Below are 18,176 nucleotides of genomic sequence, written 5' to 3'. Positions count from 1 at the left end.
GTAGGGTCCAAGGTGGGTTGCTCAGGATTGTCCGTGAATCTGAGTTTGATTTGGTCCAAGTGTTTCCGGTGAATGAGTCCATTTGTAAGTTTGACCCAAAACATCCTGCTCCCCTCTTTGGCCATGACAGTGCCGGGAAGCCACTTGGGACCTTGTCCATAATTTAATACAAATACAGGATCATTGATTTCAATCTCGCGTGACACATTTGCGCTATTATGGTATGCACTTTGTTGAAGCCGCCTGCTCTCTTCCTGTTCATGTAGATCAGGGTGAACTAACGAGAGCCTTGTCTTCAGTGCTCTTTTTATGAGCAGTTCAGCAGGTGGGATCCCAGTGAGTGAGTGGGGTCTCGTGTGGTAGCTAAGCAGGACTCGGGATAGGCGAGTCTGCAGTGAGCCTTCAGTTACCCTCTTCAAGCCTTGCTTGATGGCTTGCACTGCTCTCTCTGCCTGACCATTGGACACTGGTTTAAATGGGGCAGATGTGACATGTTTGATCCCGTTACGTGTCATGAATTCTTTGAACTCAGCACTGGTAAAACATGGCCCATTATCGCTCACCAGGACATCGGGTAAGCTGTGTGTGACAAACATGGCCCGCAGGCTTTCAATAGTGGCAGCGGACGTGCTAGCTGACATTATCTCACATTCAATCCACTTGGAGTACGGGTCTATAACCACAAGGAACATTTTGCCCAAGAACGGGCCTGCATAGTTGACGTGTACCCTAGACCACGGTTTGGAGGGCCAAGGCCATAAACTTAGCGGTGCCTCACTGGGTACATTGCTTAACTGCGAGCATGTATTACATCTGTGAACGCAGGACTCTAAGTCTGCATCGATACTGGGCCACCACACGTGGGATCTGGCTATCGCTTTCATCATTACGATGCCTGGGTGGGTACTGTGGAGATCATTGATGAAGGTGTCTCTGCCCTTCTTGGGGACCACGACTCGATTGCCCCACAGAAGGCAGTCTGCCTGTATAGACATTTCATCTTTGCGCTGCTGGAATGGCTTTATCTCTTCCTGCATTTCCACTGGGACACTGGACCAGCTCCCGTAAAGCAAATAGCTTTTGATCAGAGATAATAAGGGATCCTAGCTTGTCCAGGTTTTGATCTGTCGGGCAGTGATGGGTGATTGCTCACTCTCAAATGCTTCCATAACCATGGCTAGATCTGCGGGCTGTGCCATTTCCACCCCCGTGGTGGGCAATGGCAGCCTACTGAGCATTGGCGCAGTTTTCTATGCCTGGCCTGTGAGCGCCCATCTCTGGATGCGGGCCAATGCGTTGGTATTTATCCCTTTACTGTCGGAAAACAGGGATATAAGTGGCTTATGGTCAGTTTCCAATTCAAATTTTAGTTCAAACAGGTATTGATGCATTTTCTTTACCCCATAGAAACACGCTAACGCTTCTTTTTCAATCATGCTGTAGGCTCTCTCAACCTTAGACAGACTCTTGGATGCATAAGCAACCAGTTGCAGTTTCCTGAAATCATTAGCTTGTTGTAATACACACCCGACGCCATATGACGACGCATCACATGCTTGTACCAAACGTTTACATGGATTGTACAACACAAGAAATTTGTTTGAGCACAACAATTTTCTCGCTTTTACAAAGGCATTTTCTTGGCTTTTGCCCCGAACCCATTCACCCGCTTTTCGTAATAAGACATGTAGTGGTTCTAGCAGTGTGCTGAGACCCGGTAAGAAGTTACCAAAGTAGTTCAAGAGTCCCAGATTCGACCGTAGCTCCATCATGTTGTGTGGCCTCGGTGCGTTCTCAACTGCCTCCGTCTTCACATTGGTGGGCCTGATGCCGTCCGCCGCAATCCTCCTTCCCAGGAACTCCACTTCAGGCACCAAGAAAATGCAATTCGAGCATTTTAACCTGAGCCCCACGCGGTTGAGTCGACTAAGAACCTCCTCCAGGTTCTGCAGGTACTCGACTGTGTTCCGACCTGTAACCAAGATGTCGTCCTGGAAGACCACAGTGTGCGGTACCAACTTCAGTAAACTTTCCATGTTTCTCTGGAATATCGCCACCGCTGACGGAATTCCAAACGGGCATCTGTTATAAACAAAAAGGCCCTTGTGCATGTTGATGCAGGTGAGAGCCTTCGATGATTCCTCCAGTTCCTGCGTCATGTAGGCTGAAGTCAGATCCAGCTTCGTGAATGTCTTTCCTCCCGCTAGCGTTGCAAAGAGGCCGTCGGCCTTTGGTAGTGGGTATTGGTTCTGCAGGGAGAAACGATTGATAGTTACTTTGTAATAATCACAGATTCTGACGGTGCCGTCTCCCTTGAGGACTGGGACAATAGGACTGGCCCACTTGCTGAACTCGATCGGTGAAATGATGCCCTCTCTTTGCAACTGGTCTAGCTCGATCTCTACCCTTTCTCTCATCATGTACGGTACTGCTCTCGCCTTGTGATGGATGGGTCACGCCCCCGGAATTAGGTGGATCTGCACTTTTGCTCCTTGGAATTTCCCGATGCCTGGTTCGAACAGTGAAGGAAAGTTGTTTAAGACCTGGGCACACAAAGTATCGTCAGCGGGCGATAGCGCTCGGACGTCGTCCCAGTTCCAGCATATCTTTCCCAGCTAACTCCTGCCGAGCAGCGTGGGACGATCGACCAGTACCACCAGAGTGGTAGCTTGTATAGCGCTCCATCATAGGAGACCTTTACGGTAGCACTGCCGATTACAGAAATCAGTTCTTTTGTATAAGTTCTTAGTTTCGTACGAACTGGAGTTAAAACTGGCCTTGAGGCCTTGTTGCACCACAACCTTTTGAAAGTATTTTTGCCCATGATGGACTAGGTCGCACCCGTGTCCAACTCCATTGAAACTGGGAGTCCAGTTAGTTCAATATTCAGCATTATCGGGGGATAATTCGTGGTGAATGTGTGCACCCCATGTACCTCTGCCTCCTCTATCTGAGGTTCTGGTTCGTCGTGATCTTCCGTGGATCTGTCCTCTGCAACATGGTGGTTTGCAGGTTTAACATACTTAGCAGCTCGCCTGCACACTCATTGGAGGTGTCCCATTGTTCCACAACCCTTGCAAACGTATCCTTTGAATTGGCATGAATGGAAACGATGATCACCCCCGCACCACCAACAAGGTGTTAATGGCATTGCACTCATCACCCTTGATGGTGGACTCTGAGTCATCTGCGGATGTGCAACTGCACGTATGTGTGATCTGCCCTGTACGTTACGATTGGAAAACGACATCACTTTGTTCACAGTACTTGTAGCAGCACTTGTATGCTGAGAGATTTGCTTTGTATTGTCACTGGTGGCACTGGGGCTATCGCTATGGCCTTACTCAAGGTTGGGATCTCTACAGTCAAAAGTTTGCGAAGTATGTTTTCGTGGCCAATGCCAAGTACGAAAAGGTCTCTGAGCATGTGCTCCAAATGTCGCAATGTCCTGCAAGGCATCTTAGCTCGGCAACATAACTCGCCACTTCCTGGCCTTCAGACCTTTTGTAGGTGTAGAACCGGTACCTCGCCATCAGAATGCTTTCCTTCGGGTTCAAATGCACTCAGACCAGTGTGCAGAAATCATCGTATGATTTCGCCGTAGGTTTCGCTGGAGTGAGCAGAGTCTTCATGAGGCTATATATTGGTGCCCCACAGATGGTGAGGAGGATCGCCCTTCGTTTGGCAGTGCTCTCGTCCCCATCTAGCTCGTTGGCCACGAAGTATTGGTCAAGTTGTTCCACAAAAGTTTCCAAATCATCTCCCTCCGAAGATTTCTCCAGGATGCCCACTGTTCTCTGCATCTTTGGATACTATCTGTATCTCGTCGCCAGTTATTGTGTATGGAGAAAGAGTCAGACTGAACACTGAGCTCAAAATAAACTGTGAACTTAGTCTTTTATTGCAGATCTCCAGAGTGCCTCTCCAATCTGTGAAGCCTCCTTAAATACCTGTGCTCCCAAGGGATTATGGGAACCCTTGGGACTCCAGGCAACGAGCCCTCTGGTGGCTGTACAGAGTAAATATAAGTCCACATATATAACACGATCCTCTTCCATTACCTCTCTGCTTGTTGTTGCAGGTGAGGATGGAGGGGCAAGGAAGAGTTGTTTAAGGAGGTGGTTCAGAGAAGGAGACATCTTTGCTCTCCAGAATGAACCTAGAGTAGTGAGTGGTTTTGGCAGAGGACAGTGAGGCGTGGTAGCCCAGTACATAATACATAGATACATACAAAATAGGTGCAGGAGTAGGCCATTCGGCCCTTCGAACCTGCACCACCATTCAATAAGATCATGGCCGATCATTCACCTCAGCACCCCTTTCTTGCTTTTTCTCCATACCCCTTGATCCCCTTAGCCGTAAGAGCCATATCTAACTCCCTCTTGAATATATCCAATCAACTGGCATCAATAACTCTCTGCGGCAGGGAATTCCACAAGTTAACAACTCTCTGAGTGAAGAAGTTTCTCCTCATCTCAGTCCTAAATGGCCTGCCCCTTATCCTAAGACTATGTCCCCTGGTTCTGGACTTCCGCAACATCTGGAACATTCTTCCCACATCTAACCTGTCCAGTCCCGTCAGAATCTTATATGTTTCTATGAGATGCCCTCTCATCCTTCTAAACTCCTGTGTATAAAGGCCCAGTTGATCCAGTCTCTCCGCATATGTCAGTCCAGCCATCCCTGGAATCAGTCTGGTGAACCTTCGCTGCACTCCCTCAATATCAAGAATGTCCTTCCTCAAGTTAGGAGACCAAAACTGTACACAATACTCCAGGTGTGGCCTCACCAAGGCCCTGTACAACTGTAGCAACACCTCCCTGCCCCTGTACTCAAATCCCCTCGCTATGAAGGCCAACATGCCATTTGCTTTCTTAACCGCCTGCTGTAGCTGCATGCCAACCTTCAATGACTGATGTACCATGACACCCAGGTCTCGTTGCACCTCCCCTTTTCCTAATCTGTCACCATTCAGATAATAGTCTGTCTCTCTGTTTTTACCACCAAAGTGGATAACCTCACATTTATCCACATTATACTTCATCTGCCATGCATTTGCCCACTCACCTAACCTATCCAAGTCACTCTGCAGCCTCATAGCATCCTCCTCGCAGCTCACACTGCCACCCAACGTAGTGTCATCCACAAATTTGGAGATACTACATTTAATCCCTCGTCTAAATCATTAATGTACAATGTAAACAGCTGGGGCCCCAGCACAGAACCTTGCGATACCCCACTAGTCACTGCCTGCCATTCTGAAAAGTACCCATTTACTCCTACTCTTTACTTCCTGTCTGCCAACCAGTTCTCAATCCACGTCAGCACACTACCCCCAATCCCATGTGCTTTAACTTTGCACATTAATCTCTTGTGTGGGACCTTGTCGAAAGCCTTCTGAAAGTCTAAATACACCACATCAACTGGTTCTCCCTTGTCCACTCTACTGGAAACATCCTCAAAAAATTCCAGAAGATTTGTCAAGCATGATTTCCCTTTCACAAATCCATGCTGACTTGGACCTATCATGTCACCTCTTTCCAAATGCGCTGCTATGACATCCTTAATAATTGATTCCATCATTTTACCCACTACCGATGTCAGGCTGACCGGTCTATAATTCTCTGTTTTCTCTCGCCCTCCTTTTTTAAAAAGTGGGGTTTTATTGGCTACCCTCCACTCCATCGCAACTGATCCAGAGTCTATGGAATGTTGGAAAATGACTGTCAATGCATCTGCTATTTCCAAGGCCACCTCTTTAAGTACTCTGGGATGCAGACCATCAGGCCCTGGGGATTTATCGGCCTTCAATCCCATCAATTTCCCCAACACAATTTCCCGACTAATAAGGATTTCCCTCAGTTCCTTCTTCTTACTTGACCCTCTGACCCCTTTTATATCCGGAAGGTTGTTTGTGTCCTCCTTAGTGAATACCGAACCAAAGTACTTGTTCAATTAGTCTGCCATTTCTTTGTTCCCAGTTATGACTTCCCCTGATTCTGACTGCAGGGGACCTACGTTTGTCTTTGCTAACCTTTTTCTCTTTACATCTCTATAGAAGCTTTTGCAGTCCGTCTTTATGTTCCCTGCAAGATTCCTCTCGTACTCTATTTTCCCTGCCCTAATCAAACCCTTTGTCCTCCTCTGCTGAGTTCTGAATTTCTCCCAGTCCCTGGGTTCGCTGCTATTTCTGGCCAATTTGTATTCCTTGGCTTTAATACTATCCCTGATTTCCCTTGATAGCCACGGTTGAGCCACCTTCCCTTTTTTATTTTTACGCCAGACAGGGATGTACAATTGTTGTAGTTCATCCATGCGGTCTCTAAATGTCTGCCATTGCCCATTCACTGTCAACCCCTTAAGTATCATTCGCCAATCTATCATCGCCAAGTCACGCCTCATATCTTCAAAGTTACCCTTCTTTAAGTTCTGGACCATGGTCTCTGAATTAACTGTTTCATTCTCTATCCTAATGTAGAATTCCACCATATTATGGTCACTCTTCCCCAAAGGGCTTCGCACAACGAGATTGCTAATTAATCCTCTCTCATTACACAACACCCAGTCTAAGATGACCTCCCCACTAGTTGGTTCCTCGACATATTGGTCTCGAAAACCATCCCCTATGCACTCCAGGAAATCCTCCTCCACCGTATTGCTTCCAGTTTGGTTAGCCCAATCTATATGCATATTAAAGTCACCCATGATAACTGCTGCACCTTTATTGCATGCCCCCCCTAATTTCCTGTTTGATGCCCTCCCCAACATCACTACTACTGTTTGGAGGTCTGTACACAACTCCCACTAACGTCTTTTGCCCTTTGGTGTTCTGCAGCTCTACCCATATAGATTGCACATCATCCAAGCTAATGTCCTTCCTAACTATTGGATTAATCTCCTCTTTAAGCAGCAATGCTACCCCACCTCCTTTTCCTTTTATTCTATCCTTCCTGAATGTTGAATGCCCTTGGAGGCTAGGTTCCCAGCCCTGATCATCCTGGAGCCACGTTTCTGTAATCCCAATCACATCATATCTGTTAACATCTATTTGCACAGTTAATTCATCCACCTTATTACGGATACTCCTTGCATTAAGACAGAGTCTTCAGGCTTGTCTTTTTAACACACCTACTGGAAACATCCTCAAAAAATTCCAGAAGATTTGTCAAGCATGATTTCCCTTTCACAAATCAATGCTGACTTGGACCTAACATGTCACCTCTTTCCAAATGTGCTGCTATGACATCCTTAATAATTGATTCCATCATTTTACCCACTACCGATGTCAGGCTGACCAGTCTATAATTCCCTGTTTTCTCTCTCCTTCCTTTTTTAAAAAGTGGGGTTATACTGGCTACCCTCCACTCCATAGGAACTGATCCAGAGTCTATGGAATGTTGGAAAATGACTCTCAATGCATCTGCTATTTGCAAGGCCACCTCCTTAAGTACTCTGGGAGTCCCGCAGGGCTCAGTGCTTTACAATATATATTAATGATTTAGATGATGGAATTGAGTGTAATATCTCCAAGTTTGCAGATGACACTAAACTGGCTGGCAGTGTGAACTGCGAGGAGGAAGCTAAGAGGCTGCAGGGTGACTTGGACAGGTTTGGCGAGTGGGCAAATACATGGCAGATGCAGTATAATGTGGATAAATGTGAGGTTATCCACTTTGAGGGCAAAAACACGAAGGCAGAATATTATCTGAATGACGGCAGATTAGGAAAAGGGGAGGTGCATGAACCATGACACCCAGGTCTCGCTGCACCTCTGCTTCCTGTCTGCCAACCAGTTCTCTATCCACGTATTACCCCCAATACCATGTGCTTTGATTTTGCACATCAATCTCTTGTGTTGGACTTTGTCAAAAGCCTTTTGAAAGTCCAAATACACCACATCCACTGGTTCTCCCTTGTCCACTCAACTAGTTACATCCTCAAAAAAAAAAGATTTGTCAAGCATGATTTCCCTTTCATAAATCCATGCTGACTTAGACCAATCCTATCACTGCTTTTCAAATGCACTGCTATTTCATCCTTAATGATTGATTCCAACATTTTCCCCACTACTGATATCAGGCTAACCGGCCTTTAATTACCCGTTTTCTCTCTCCCTCCTTTTTTAAAAAGTGCTGTTACATTCGCTACCCTCCAGTCCATAGGAACTGATCCAGAGTCGATAGACTGTTGGAAAATTATCACCAATGCATCCACTATTTCTAGGGTTACTTCCTTAAGTACTCTGGAATGTAGACTATCAGGCCCTGGGGATTTATCAGCCTTCAATCCCATCAAGTTCCCTTACACAATTTCCTGCCTAATAAGGATATCCTTCAGTTCCTCTTTCTCACAAGACCCTCTGTCCTCTAGTACATCCGGAAGGTTATTTGTGTCTTCCTTTGTGAAGACAGAACTGAAGTACTTGTTCAATTGGTCTGCCATTTCTTTGTTCCCCATTATAAATTCACCTGAATCTGACTGCAAGGGACCTACGTTTGTCTTCACTAATCTTCTTCTCTTCACATATCTATAGAAGCTTTTGCAGTCAGTTTTTATGTTCCCGGCAAGCTTCCTCTCGTACTCTATTTTCCCCCTCCTAATTAAACCCTTTGTCCTCCTCTGCTGAATTCTAAATTTCTCTCAGTCCTCCGGTTTGCTGCTTTTTCTGACTAATTTGTATGCCTCTTCCTTGGATTTAACACTATCCTTAATTTCCCTTGTTAGCCACGGTTGAGCCACCTACCCCATTTTACTTTTTACTCCAGACAGGGATGTACAATTGTTGAAGTTCATCCATGTGATCTTTAAAGGTTTGCCATTGCCTATCCACCGTCAACCCTTTAAGTATCATTTGCCAGTCTAATCTAGCCAATTCGTACCTCATACTGTCAAAGTTACCTTTCCTTAAGTTCAGGACCCTAGTTTCTGAATTAACTTTGTTGCTCTCCATCTTAATAAAGAATTCTACCATTTTATGGTCACTCTTCCCCAAGGGGCCTCGCACAACAGGTTTGCTAATTAACAACAAGATTGCTAGATACACTTGTTTGCCAATACCACTGGGTAGTGCTATGTCACCACTATAACATCACACTTAATGTGAAATTATACACCTTTTTGTCACAACAATTCTAGCTGATGGTCTATCCAAATAGAATGGCTCCACGGTGCAAGATTCCAAAATTCATGGGAAATCCCCAGTGTTTGGACTCATTGAAAAGGAAATTAGATTTGGGACTATTAAGCAGAAAGTTTGAGATCCTAAAATGCTTATTGAAGAAATTTACGAGTTTTAACCAAGTTTGGGATTTTTAAGGTGAACGTTAGGGCTGCAAGAAAAGGGATGGGTTCAACCTCTAAAAGGCCAGTTTGGATATTGGAGCTAATCAAGCTGTCTGGGGACATTTAAGCTAATCAAATTGTCTGGGGAACTGTTTACCCTCGAAACCTGCCCCTAGAAGACATTTATATTTCAACAATCGATCCAAGGAAGTACAGTTTCAACTCGAGCGCAAAAACCCATCCAACGCAGGCATAATGCTAAGCACCTTTCCGGCCTGCATAGAAAGCTGGGACCCAGGCAGACAGCTTGACACCAGAAACTAACTTTAACAATTGCGACTCGAAACCCACAGATAATTCCAGCAATTGATAAGAGCTCGTCGGGTCAGAAAAGTCTATCAACACCAGATTAAAAGCACTTAATCAAGTTTCAGTTAGCTGGGCTGCAAAACTTAAACAAAGAACGGGGCTTGATTTGGGGCACAGATAAGGAAGCCTCTCAAAGTATAATTGAGGCCTGTTTTTACAGTCAGGACTGCACTTTGCTTCTACACCAGCTTCGTATGCTTCAGACCTGGCAGACATCAAGATCAGCATACCAGCTTCGTTAACCTGGTTCTTCAGAACATCAACCAAGACAGTGTTGCAAGCGACCAGGATACCAAGCACGCTGTGGCAACAAGAGGCTCACGAAACAACCACCAAGATATTAGCAGCAACCAAATTTGTAATATTGAGCCACCACGACCAACGATTTCAAAACCGAAGTCAACTCGACGAAAACCCAAAGATTCGCAAGCTGTTTCCACTCTACAAGCTATCCCTGAGCTACCAACGGGTAAAACGTTACCTAAAAGAACTTTAAAACCTACTGCTGAAGGAATAAAGTGGGTACTTATCCCATAGATCCAATACGCGCCCTACCACATCAACGGATACCACCCAACTGAGGAACACGCAGCAAGAATTACTCTCCTACGTTCGGGGTATGGCTAGTCGAATGGACAAAATCCAACGAACCCCGAAACCGCGACCCATTACCGACTGTCAAGAAAGGATTGGAGAGCATAGTCCCTGAAGCCCCAGAGCCTAACTTAGTTAGATAGGGGAATTGGGAGGTGGGAGGTATTGTACTGCTGTGTATTCTCTTGTGTTTTACTGAAGGATTCCCCATTAGAGTGATAAGTTTTCTCTCATTTAAAGTGATAAGTTTTCTCAGTTTTTTAATAAAAGGTGTATTCACTCTTCTTGAATAAAATCCATACCTTCTTTGTACAAAACGATTGCTGCACTTTATCACACCCTGATTAATAAATCCAAGCTCGAGAACCAGGGAGTGGGAACGACTCGCAACCGCTCTAGGTCAGGAAGGCAAACTGACCCCACGCACCATCCCCTGCAATGGATAGCTCAACAGATGAAGGAACCCGGTGCAGCACTGACCATGTACGTGCAGGTTCAATCCTTGGTCTGTATTTGTTTAAAAACTGTTCATCTCTAGCAACCTCCAGTTCTGATGAAAAGTCATCAACCTGCAATGTTAATTTTGTTTCTCTCTCCAGAGATGCTGCCTGCCCTGCTGAGTATTTCCAGCATTTTCTGTTTTTATTTCAGATTTCCAGCAACTGCTGTATTTTGCTTTTATTGAGCTATATGGATGATGGTTGAGTAGAGAATTGAAATCAGTTATCTCGACTTCCATCGATTGAAGGGCTATTTCATGGTGAAATAGCCCATCAGTGTTCTTTGTCTCAACCTAAGTGTGAAGTACGAGCTCTTAGATGACCTCCCAGATGTCTGTTATTGCCGATGGAATGGCCCCAGTATGATTCATTAGAAGAAAATTAGTGGTGGGAACATTTTACATCATATCACATCCTAGTGTTATTTTATATTCAGTGGAAAAATTACAACGGAATCTAGAAGGGAGTATTTGATGCAATATGAAACCTCCAGCTGGGTGCAATTTGCATTGTTGGAAATTACTGTATTTTACAGGTGATTTGAATACTCTTGTGCTCTCAACACTCTTGTGAAGCACCGCGAGATGCTTCGCTATGTTAAGAGCACTATATAAATACTTGTTGTTGTTGTAGTCAGTCTGGACTAAAACACATCGATGTTTCTGCAGAAATAAACCTAACAACACAGACCACAACCAGCCGAGGTTGAGTATTCCATTAAATGGTACCTTCACTTCTTATTCACTTCCTTGTGCATGAAACTCTTTTTGGAGTTTACCTGCAAGACAAAAACATTAATCGGTGCCACACCAGACATTTACATGGCCCTCTTTTTTTCCTTTTTTTGGGTTTTATTTTTGGGCACTAAAATCAAATTTTCCTTTTTCCAGTACCCCCTATAAAAGGGGAGGGGGACACTAAAAGCACCGGCAATTAAAACAAATTAAACTTTAAAACGTAAAATCAAATTAAAATTTGGTTGCCGGGCGTGATGATGCACTACAGTCCCTCCGGTGCCCACCTCTCGCGGAAGGCCGCGAGCGTACCGGTGGACACCGCGTGCTCCATCTCCAAGGACACCCTGGACCGGATGTAAGAGCGGAAGAGAGGCAGGCAGTCAGGTTGAACGACCCCCTTGACAGCCCGCTGCCTGGACCGGCTGATGGCTCCCTTGGCCGTGCCCAGGAGCAGTCCTACGAGGAGGCCTTCGGACCTACCCGCTCCCCTCCGCACAGGGTGCCCAAAGATCAGGAGAGTGGGACTGAAGTGCAGCCAGAATTTCAGGAGCAGCCCCTTCAAATAATGGAACAGGCCTTCAAATAATGAAACAGGGGCTGCAACCTTGTGCACTCAATAAAAACATGGAACACGGACTCCTCCAGACCGCAGAAATTGCAGGCGGCCTGGGAGTCCGTGAACCGGCTTAAAAATTTATTGCACGGCACTGCTCCGTGCACCACCCTCCAGGCCAAGTCCCCGATGAATAGTGGGAGGACCCCTGCGTAGAGTGCCCTCCATTGGGGACCCCCGCCTCCTCCGGACGGCAGGATGGTATGCCATGGCGTGTCCGGACGGCAGGTGAGGATGGCAAAGTTGAGAGTGTGCAGGAGCAGCCCGTACAGGAAACCCCTCCGCGCGGAACTGAAAGGCACGGAAGGGATTTCCCCGAGGCGGCTCAAGTTGTGAGGCGCCGGCCCCCGAGGGAGGTTCCGGGGTTTGGCGCCGATGAGGAATTCCGTCCGGACGGGGGTCAGTTCGGACGGGATCTCCCCACGTGCTTGAGCCTCCTCGATGCACCTAACGGAGTCAGGGCCCAAAGCTGTTTTTAGCGACTCGATGGCTTCGGCCGCGTGGTGGACGTCGGCTGAATTTAGGCGCCGCGCCAGCGTGCCTGGCGCCATCCAGCCCGCTCCTCCGCCATCGAGCAGGTCCCTGACCCTGGTCACCTCACCAGCCACAGCCCTCTCTTCCGACCGCCACATAAAACCTCGGTCGTGGAGGTACGGATTCCCGAGCAGCCGCCACTCCAGCCGGCGGAGAGCTGCGCTTGGTGGAGACTTTGTTCCAGACCCTGATGAGGTCCCTGTAAAAGACAGGCAGCTCCCGGAGGGCGGTCCTTACACCCCCCAAGTTCACAAACAGGAGCTGCGTGTCGTAGTTGAGGTCGCGCTGCTGGCGGAAAAAATACGTCGCCAGAGCGCACCACCTAGGAGGGGGCTCGACGTAAAGGTATCTCTGCAGGGTCTGAAGACGGAAAGTCGCGAGCTGGGCGCTGACGCACACCAACGACTGACCGCCCTCCTCAAGCAGGAGACTCAAGACCGCGGCAGAGACCCAGTGCTTCCTGTTGTTCCAGAAGAAGTCCACCAGCTTCTTCTGTATCTTGGCGACAAACGCAGGGGGAGGGGTCAAAGTGACCAGCCGATACCACAACATTGCGGCCACCAGCTGGTTTATGACTAGCGCTCGACCCCTGTAGGACAGCACTCGGAGCAGTCCTGTCCAGCGCCCTAGGCGAGCGGCGACCTTGGCCTCCAGCTCCTGCCAGTTCGCCGGCCAGGCTCCCTCGTCGGGGCTAAGGTAGACTCTCAGATAGAGGAGATGGGTCGTGCTCCAGGCAAAAGGCCTGAGCTCCTCCGGCAGGGAGTCCACCCGCCACTGACCCAAAAGGAGTCCGGAACATTTCTCCCAGTTGATCCTGGTGGAGGACGTGGCCGAGTAAATCACCTGGCACTCACGCATCCTCCGCAGGTCAGCGGGATCCTCTACCGCGAGGAACACGTCATCGGCGTAAGCCGAGAGGACGACCTCCACGCCCGGCCCTTGCAGAGCCAGTCCCGTCAACCTCGTCCGCAAGAGGCGCAGGAAAGGCTCCACGCAAACGGCGTATAACTGGCCGGACATGGGGCATCCCTGGCGCACCCCTCTCTTAAAGCGAAGGGGCGCCGTCAAGGACCCGTTAACCTTAATCAGACACTCCGCGGCGGCGTACAAAAGTCGGATCCGGGCGACGAAATGCGTCCCGAACCCGAAAGCGCGCAGAGTTCCGAGCAGATAGTCGTGATCCATCCTGTCGAACGCCTTCTCTTGGTCGAGGGATAGGAAGGCGACCGACAGAACAGCCTCCTGGGAACAATGGATGAGGTCCCGTACCAGATGGATGTTATCGTGGATTGTCCGGCCCGGGACCGTGTAGGACTGGTCGGGGTGGATCATGTGGTCCAGCACGGCACCAAGGCGAGCAGACATCGCCCTGGCGAAGATTTTGTAGTCCGTGCTGAGGAGGGAGACCGGGTGCCAGTTCTTAAGGAGGCGGAGATCGCCCTTCTTAGGCAGCAGGACGATGACTGCCCTGCGCCAAGAGAGGGGCATCTCCCCGGTCGCCAGACTTTCCCCCAGGACCCGCGCGTAGTCGCTCCCCAGGACGTCCCAGAACGCCCTGTGGAACTCCATGGTCAGCCCGTCCAGCCCCGGGGATTTTCCCCTCGAGAGCCGGTCGAGGGCACCGGTCAGCTCCGCCAGGCTTAGCGGAGCTTCCAAATGTTCGGCGCCCTCCGGGCTGACCTTCGGCAGGTCCTCCCACAAAACTCTACGCGCTTCCTCGCTGGACGGATCCGGAGAGAACAGAGCCCCGTAATATTCACGGGCCCTGTTGTTGACGCCCTCCGGATCCGAGACGAGAGAGCCGTCGTCGGCCAGCAGCGTCAAGAGCTGCTTACGGACACTCTGCCTTTTTTCCAGCGAGTAGAAGAAGGGGGAGCCGCGGTCCAGATCCCGCAGGAACCGGATCCGCGACCTCACAAACGCGCCTCGGGACCCGACGAGCTGCAGGTCCTTCAGCGCGGCCTTCTTCGCTTCGTACACCGTCCGCAGGGCCGGGTCCTGGACGACTTGACCGAGACGGGATTCCAGGTCGAGCACCTCTTTTTCTAGGCGCCCGACCCTGGCCGCCCGCCTCTTGGTCGACCCCCTCGCGTACTCTTGACAGAAGACGCGGACGTGAGCCTTGCCCACGTCCCACCATAGCCTCAAGGAGGGGAAGCCCCCCTGCTTCCTTCTCCAGTCGGACCAGAATCGACGGAACGAGTCCTGGAACCGCTCGTCCTCCAGCAGCCGGTTGTTAAAGTGCCAGTACGCGGACCCCGTCCTCGCGCGGAGCGAAGCGAGCTCCGCCCACACCAGGTGGTGGTCCAAACACGGCACCGGCCGCATGGAGGCCGCCGGGACGCAGGAAACGTACGCCCGAGACACGTAAAGGCGGTCGACTCTAGACCATCCAACTCCAGGCCTCACCCAAGTAAAGGAGATTTCGCCAGACGTCCACCAAGTCGAAGGACCCGACCAGGTCCCTCAACTTCTCCATCGCCGTCATGCACTGCGGGGCACCGGAGCGGTCCCTCGCCTCGAGGGTGCAGTTAAAATCCCCCCTGAGGACAATGCATTCGCCGACGTCGACGGAGCCAAGAAGAGCGGACACCTCTTCAAAGAAGCGCGTTTGCTGCGGGCCGGGCTGAGGGGCGTACACGTTCACGAGATGGAGCGGCACGTCCCCCAGGCGAACCGTTACGTGCAGCAAGCGGCCTGGCACGGGCTCCTCGACCCCCAAGATCTCCGGCTGAAAATGCGGGCCCAGCAAGCTGGCCACCCCACTAGAAATGGCGGTGAGGTGGCTCATGCGGACCTCTTCTTGCCATTCCAGGAGCCACGTGGCTTCGTCTCCCGGAACGGTGTGGGTTTCTTGCAGGAAGCACACCGCATATTTCCCCTCCCGTAGGAGCGAAAAATTGTCAAATCTACGGCGTGCCCCTCTGCCGCCGTTGATGTTGAGGCTGGCTATGGTTATCTTCATGGCAAAAGCATAGTGCAACCTCTACCTTAACCTATTGTGGGGGAGGGAGCGGAGTCTTTTGTTGAACTCCACTCCCTCCGCAGCCCAGCGAGGAGTCCCTCAAGCTCGCGCAGCTCAAGGTGTTGCGCCTTTGTCAAGGGCCCGCCCGCGGCCAAGGTTTTAGCGGCGGCGTGGACGGACCCCTTGATCAGCTCTGGCTTGGACCATTTTTCCAGGGCCAGTCGGGCTTGGTCGCAGCGACCCCGGCTCTGGGCCAAAAAGTCCCGGAGTTCCTTTGCAGGAATGAGGAGGGTCTCAGTGGCGGCTGCGAGCAGATCCACCGCCTCCCTGGCGGTGGTCTCTAGTTCTTCTCCCGCGTCCCCCACCGAGTCCCTGTCCTCCTCCGGGAGGTGGCCGCCAGCAGCCGGCCCATCGACCGCACAAGGTACGGCAAATGACCCGGCCGCTCCAACCGGCCCTGGCTCTGCCCCGATCCCACCCCCAGGATCGTCGGCAGAGGAGTCCCCACTGGGCTCTTTTAAAAATGGTGCTGGGTCGGGAAACGACAGCGGAAGGGGTTCCCCCTCCGCCCCAGGAACCGGGGAACAAGGAGAGACCCGGCCATAGGAAATCCCCAGGCTCTCCAAGTGCCACAGCTCCAAAGTAGGGGACGAGGGTGGGTGTTCCTCCCCCTCCCCGCTGCCACCCCCCGGCCCAGCATGTACAGTTTCATTAAAATTCTTAAATTCGGTTTCTGCCGGGTCGAGCAAATCCCGGGGGAAGTTGGATATTGGCTGGGCGGGCTCAGGTTCGGCCTTTTCGGCCCTGCCCGCCTCAGTCCCCGGGACGCCCGGCCCGGCGGCAATGCTTTCCTCTGCGATCCCCACGCCCCCCACGACAGGCAGATCTTCCACGCCATCCCCGGGAGGCAGAGGCTGGGTAGCCTCGACTGTCTCACCCTCCCCGGGGACAGACTCCTCTTGCCTACGGCGCTGCTTGGGGGCGCTGGTGGGGGACGCGGGACACGCGGCGGGCACCGACTCCTCCGCGGAGGGATGTTGTTCCCTCTCCGCCTCAACGGAGCGGCGTCTCCTTTTGTTGCTGGGGGTGCGCTGAGGCAGGGAGACCTCCATGTCTGCCGAGGCCTCCTGCTCCGCCCCCCCCTTTTCCTTTTCTTGCCCGCACCCGGGCCCCTCTGTGGTGTTGTTCAAGGGCTCGGGCACGGGCTCAGGGCACCCCGTGCTCGCCGGTGACTGGGTTGGGCCGAGCGCGGTGGTCAAACTTTCTGGCGCACCGAGGGGACCCGCCTCCAGATGTTTCGCCTTGTTCTGCGCCTTCTTTCCGGTCGGACGCTCTCCCTCCCCCCCGCCGGAGGCCCTGAAAACAAAGGCCTCCGACGATGCCCGTGCACCTACGGCTCCCGGCACGCGGACGCAACTAGGGGGAGGGGTGGCGGCGGCGCCAGCCTTGGCTGCCTTCGGTGGTTTGGCGGCCTTGGAGGCGGGGCAGTTCTTACGAACATGCCCCACCTCCCTACAGGCATGGCACCGCACGCCGTCCGACGTCCAGAAGACGCGGTAGGCAGTCCCCTCGTGCACCACATTAAAAGACCCCTCCGTCGTCTCCTCCCGCGCCAGCCGGACAAAGAGCTGGCGGCGGAAGGAGAACACGTGGCGCAGGCTGTTCTCCCTGAGGCCGAGCGGTATGGGGTTAATCCCCGACCTTACCTCCCCCAGTTGGTGTAGGTGAGGGAGGAGGAGCTCAGCGGGAACAAAGGGTGGGATGTTTGACACGATGACCCTCTGCGCGGTGGCCTCGAGAGGGTCCACCGGCAGGAACGTCCCACCCACCGTGAGCCCCTTTTCGATGGCCAGGGACACCGCCCGCTCCGACCCCAGGAAGAACACGGCCTTCCCAGACATCTTGAAGGCTGTGACAATGGCCGAGGGGCCGACTACCCCAGCCATCGCCCGCACGCACTCCTCGATGCTCATTGTGGGGTGAGTGTAGCTCTTGACCCCGTGTTTTTTCGTGATGAGTGTAAAAGGTGGCAGGGCAGCGGGTGGCGCAGGAGGTGCCGTGGATGTGGACACCGCCTGCGCATATGTCCTCGCTGGCCCCGCCATCGGCGTGGATGGGGTCGCCATCACGGGGTCCCTTTAAGGGCTACACCCACCCCAAAGTCACAGGCCTTAATGGTCTTAATTGGCCTCGTTTAATGTGACTGAGCAGAGGAGCTCTTAACGAGGCACACCTCTCCCCTAGTTGGCAATTGGGGAGGGGCCTTGCTCCCTCTGCTCAGTTGTCTCAATTGATTTTTTTTTCAATTTGGGAGGAAGGGCTTTCAGAGAGAGGGGAGAAACAGAAAGTAACAGAGAAAGAGAGAGGGGGGTGGAACTGCGAGGGCAGGTCTCCCCTCGCAGCTGTGGGTGGGTGCAATCCCCAGATGGCAAAACACAAATAGTCTTTGGGGTGGTCTTTGGGTGAGGGGAGAAGATGTCTTCACCTGGGGCAGCTAGAGCCACCAGGCACACACTCCTAACGATGTTAAATAGGTGGTTAAAGAAAACTTCAGCCTGGTAGCTCCAGCTATCCCAGGCTAG

The 18,176-nt window shown here is 51.2% G+C and overlaps 1 long non-coding RNA gene across 2 annotated transcripts in view; it reads left to right on the top strand.

Moving 5' to 3' along the window:
* The window catches only part of LOC139266810 (uncharacterized), an 81,097-nt gene that overhangs the window by 40,718 nt on the left and 22,203 nt on the right, over positions 1 to 18,176 (top strand). Inside the window, exon 4 of one of the 2 annotated variants that reach the window (XR_011593778.1) lies at positions 9,840 to 10,509. The exons of the other annotated variant lie outside the window; for it this stretch is intronic. This is a non-coding gene — a long non-coding RNA (uncharacterized lncRNA). Of the gene's footprint in view, positions 1 to 9,839; positions 10,510 to 18,176 lie in introns of those variants that run through there. 2 annotated transcript variants of the gene reach the window in all.

Source organism: Pristiophorus japonicus, chromosome 7, assembly GCF_044704955.1.
Source record: "Pristiophorus japonicus isolate sPriJap1 chromosome 7, sPriJap1.hap1, whole genome shotgun sequence".
In the NCBI taxonomy this organism is placed as follows: domain Eukaryota; kingdom Metazoa; phylum Chordata; class Chondrichthyes; family Pristiophoridae; genus Pristiophorus; species Pristiophorus japonicus.
This window is presented reverse-complemented; position numbering and strand designations above follow the sequence as displayed.